The sequence below is a fragment of the Miscanthus floridulus genome, chromosome 19, assembly GCF_019320115.1.
Source record: "Miscanthus floridulus cultivar M001 chromosome 19, ASM1932011v1, whole genome shotgun sequence".
Classification (NCBI taxonomy): domain Eukaryota; kingdom Viridiplantae; phylum Streptophyta; class Magnoliopsida; order Poales; family Poaceae; genus Miscanthus; species Miscanthus floridulus.
Window position 1 is genome coordinate 95022728 of NC_089598.1, and position 4967 is coordinate 95027694.

General features: G+C 52.1%; 1 long non-coding RNA gene across 1 annotated transcript; it reads left to right on the forward strand.

Annotated features, from left to right (window-relative positions):
• The first annotated feature begins 3216 nt into the window (after positions 1–3216).
• Positions 3217–3870, forward strand: LOC136527143 (uncharacterized). The gene is made up of 2 exons (XR_010776691.1): positions 3217–3418; positions 3687–3870. It is a non-coding gene; the product is annotated as an uncharacterized lncRNA (long non-coding RNA).
• Positions 3871–4967: the final 1097 nt, after the last annotated feature.

Sequence of the window (4967 nt, forward strand, 5' to 3'; positions counted from 1 at the left end):
ATGCACTTGTAAGATTAATGAAAATATAAAGCTACTTCTATTCCTAAACTTCTAGCACTTGAACCTCTACTAATGTAGGTTGATACAAATTCGAGAGTGTGAACACTGAACACCGTGTTGATCATGTACTATGCTGTTCAGCCTCTATAGCTAATCTAAAATCTTATAGAGTTAAATGCACCAGAGATCCATTAACTTGTGAGGAGGTTTCAATTAGGTCCATCAACTTTCAAAGTGGCTTTTTGGGTCCATAAACTTAGTATGGTGTATCACTTAGGTCCATAGCTGTCCACATTGGCTTCTCGTGCTGACGTGGCCTGCTGACTTGTCCTTCTAAAGCAACTATTGACGCTTCATTTTGTCAAACATCCTATGGGCGCGCGAGCAGGTGCTGCTGCCGCTGCTACGGGTGCACGAACAAGCCTGCCGCGGCCACGCGGGCACGCGAGCGAGGTATGGAGTGCTCGAGGCTTGGCTACACCCCCAGGCGACGGTGAACAAGGTGGTGGTGTTCGTCGTGAGGCCAGGGTCGTCGGCCAAGGACGCCACCACGGCGCCCAAAGAGGATTCAAAGAAGAAGCGGTCGTCGGGGTCGCAAGAGCCGGCGGCGCCGAAGCAACTGCCGGTGGTGCTGGTGCCCTCGGCGCCGATGCGCACCTCCAACTGCACCAAGGAGGAGGTGGACGCGATCCTGATCCAGTGCGGCTGGCTCAGCAGGAGCTCGTCCGGGGCCGGAAGGGCGGCATCATCCGATGAGACGGGAGACGGCGGCGGCGGACACTACAGGAGGCGCTCGGGGTCCAAGCGTATCTACGACTTTGACCTGGAGGCCAGGGACGAGGAGTGCGACTAGGACAGATAGGGCGCGGTGGCCGTGTCTAGGCCGTCGCCGCACCAGGGCTCGCCGTAGCGGAAGCGGTCAGGCAGTCGGGAGAGGAGCGGCGGCAGGAGCGGGAGCCGGAGGGCCAGCCAGTCGCCTAGGAGGCGTGGATGGCGCTGCGGCCTCTGTGGCCACGGCGGGCTCCGGCTATGGAGACCGCGTGAGGCAGCAGCCCGAGAAGATTGTGTCCAGCGGTGGGGTCGACGTCGGTGCTCAGCCGGAGCTCATCTAGGAAGAACGAGCAGTCTTCGTATAGGCGCAACCCCGGCTCGTACACCACCCAGCTGCTCGAGGAGATCCACAACTACCACCAGCAATCCACCTCTGCAGCTCCCTCCGTGGCCATGCCGACGACACCATCCTTCTCGCTGTCGGCGTGCGTCGCCAATGCCTGCTCCATCGTCGAGGCCGTGGTCGACGACAAAGGCTCCATCAACGTGCCGGTCGGCAGCGACGACTTCGACGAGCCGAGCGCCGCGCGCAAGCACCTGTTGTCGGTGCGGGGCGTCCACGTAGAAACCGAGCCTCAGGAGTCGTCTGGGAGCAACAGCGTCTCCGCCCACCCGTGGACGCCCTCCTAGGAGCCCACCTCGGTCGAGGCTAGCGCGGCGGCAGAGCCTGTGCCCGCGGCCTGCCGGTGGTGGCACTCGTGGCCGGCAGATCCTGCGCACGCCGTCAACCGGTGGTGGCCTGCGTGCCCCTTCCTGACTCCCTGTTCTTCTTCCCTCGCTCACCATTCGGGATCGGGCTACAGCTGCGGCGCATACTGCCGTCGGCCGCGTGCGAGCTCGCGGGTGCGGGCCTCGCCCGACTGGCCGCCGTCGCGTAGGCCGCCACCACCGGCGAGCACGTAGGAGGCACGAGCGTTGACCCATAGATCTACCCGATGCGCGAACTCCTCTCTGGTGGCTTCCTCCGGCGGCGCTTCGTCCCCTCCTCCATGGCCGGCCACCGGCGCAACTCCAACAGCTTCCTTCGGTGCCCCTGTGCTCTCCCGCGGGCAAGGGCTCCGCCGCGCGCGGGCACCGTTGCGGGCCCGAGCTTGACCGCGTAGGCGGCCTCTAGGCCCCTCGCCGCCACGAGCTCCTCTCTAGCGAGTGCGCAGGCCATCCTCGCCGCGCGCGAGCTCCATCCCCGGCGGGCGCGTTGCACAATGAAGACAGGGAGGGGAACGACAACATCAACGGTGGGCGCCGCGGAGGACGACCTGCTCGCGCGCGTATGTGGCCGCGGCAGCAGCTCGCCCGTGCCTACAGCGGCGGCGACGGCACCTCCTCGCACGCCCGCAGTGGCGGCTCGCCCGCGCGCCTGCTCGCGCACCCACGGTGACGGCATCAGCCTCTGCTCGCGCGCCCGCGGGGCTGCGGCTAGCCTGTTTTTGCGCCCGTGTGGCAGGGCGGCGGCACCTGCCTACACGCCCGCATGGCCACAACGTCATATCATGTCAGCACGAGAAGCCAATGCGGACAGCTATGGACCTAAGTGATACACCATACTAAGTTTATGGATTCAAAAAGTCACTTTGAAAGTTGATGAACCTAACTGAAACCTACTCACAAGTTAATGGATCTCTGGTGCATTTAACTCAATCTTATAATATTTCTAACCTTTTTTTTTTCTTTCGCATTAAGGATAAAATTTCTCTTCAGTACAGCCCCGGCGCTCCGTGGGAAAAGAGCCGGACCAAGTCAGCAAAAAAAATTTTACCCCGTCTGATTCACTTTCTATGGCTCCAGTTTCACCCTGAAAGAAAGTTACTGTACCATGAAATATCTGCACTCCGGCCGAAGACTCCAGAAGCCCTGCCCTGACCAAACACGGCTCCACTTTCCATCAGATGGAGTGCACAGATATATTTATCTGCTCCATTAGTAGCGTTTAATTTTCTACTAATGAGGATCTGGATTGTTCCCTCTAAAGGCTGAAATATTATCTTACCTGTGCTTCCCCCACACTTTTGGAGGCTTAAAACTCCCTCCCATGGCATCATTTAACAATATGTTTTTTTTTTTTTTGCAGGGTGGCTCCGTTTGGCTTGCTGAATCTTAACTGCAACTGGCTGAAAAATACTGTTCTAACTAAAATATTATGAAAGAAAAACACTGATCCGGCTGAAAAAAGAAGCTGAAAAAGCCAGATATGGAGTAAACCGAACGGGGCCATTGAACAAATACCAGATTTGCTGTTCTATGCACACGTGGTAGCAAGCTAAACTGATTTTGCCATTCTATCTTGGTAACCTCTTTTTTCACAATTCCTATTCACTGTGTACTAATTACACTATTTATTACCATGGATGTATCCTCCCCTGCCACTTCGCCGTCCTGAACCAAGACTGTACCTGCTGCCTCTCTTTGAAGCGGCAGAGGCGTGAATGTGGGAGGAGCTGGCTGCCGGGGCGTTGGATGGGGCCTGCCGAGATCGTGATGGCGCAGCGAGAGACTCGGCGTGAGCAGGTGGGCCAGCGGACGGAGGAGCGCGGTGCTGCTGCCACCACATGGAGGACGCCCAGCAGCTATTTGACAAAATGACTCCAAGGCAAGCTGCTTACTAAACACATGTGTTGCTCATGTCCTTGGATGCGCTGCCTTGTCTTGACACACGGGCAACAACGGCAGCACAGTCCTAGCCCCCTCCCTCCCTTCCCTGCGATGCAGATGGTAGAGGGGCATGGGCTCGCTACAATGCCGGGGTTCATCATCAAGCCACAAGTGGCTTAGCAGCGCCTCTTCCAGGCTTCCTCATTAACTACCCTGTGCAATCCAAGGTTCTCAATTAATCCCCTTGGTTTGGTTTCATTTTGCAGGCAATAGGGATGATGGCAAATCTGACGAACGGTAAGCATCCAATGCGTAGGCATGTCAAGAAAGGCCACATGCAAGCTACGTATCTTTAGGTCAAATTGGTACTGTCAATTGTTCTTCAGGCTGAGTGCTAAATATTTCTTTCCACCAAAAGGATCAATATCATTGTTGCGTTGTTTAATCTAATGACAGTGTGCTAATTTCGCTTAACTATCTTGAACTAATATGATTAATATAACAACTTATCTCTGTTAGTACTACCCAGTATAATTGTATGGAGCTTTACAAAGTTTCTCTGTTTAACTGATTTAGTTCAAGGAGGAGCACTGGAAAGCCTGTTGAAGTACAGAAAGTAGTAAGTTTTTCATGTGATGCTGGACCTTGACTTTTCTCCTGTGCTGCATAGCATCATGCGGCAGGTGAAATTGTTGTTCTTTAATTTTGTCAATATGTTCTGAAATGAAACGATGCAACTGTGACTGATGGTTTAGATGACACTAAGCTCAGTCGGTAGTCTGTGCTTCTTGAGTAACTGTTTACCTGAGTAATTTATCTGAAACAAATGAATGGTTTGTGTTCGAAATATCTCAAAATTTGGTAAACTAATAAGACTAAATAACAAAGAATAATTGAATTAATGCCCTTTTCTTAAAATCATCATAGTTGAAGTGTTTATGCAAAGGCTCTAATAAACAGACTACAAAGTGCAAACTTGCTAAAGTAATGTGTCGTTGGTTCACAAACTACACTTCATCTCATTTGTAGCAATTAACAAATTTGTGGCCATATCAAATACTACTCTTAGAGGTTTTGTGACCTGCATTACATATCGTTATGAAAAATCTCTATCAAGCCATGATGCTCCATATCTTCTACAAGCACAAAATTACTATTACCTTAAGAAAATATTTTGCCCATTAACTAATGCAGTTTTTTACTTACAGTTTCTTCCTATGCCCCTTAAGTCTTTCAACAGCCGTACCTCACTATTGATTAGCTAAATCTAACCACATGTGTTTACTGAAAATACAAGTTATCAGTACAGGTTGTTTACACAATTGCACTTAGCCGCCATGTTTTCTATAAGCCAAGCAACTTCGCAAAATATGGATTCTAAAAGCATATAAAAAATTAACAAAGGAGGAAGCATTTTTCTTACATGAGTTCCAAAACTGCATAAAACATATTAGATGTTATCATCTGATGCCTAATGCTAGCTTATTACAATTCACGGGTCTCACTTCACTACTCATAGTAAGAAGGCAACTGTATGCTCCCGACCC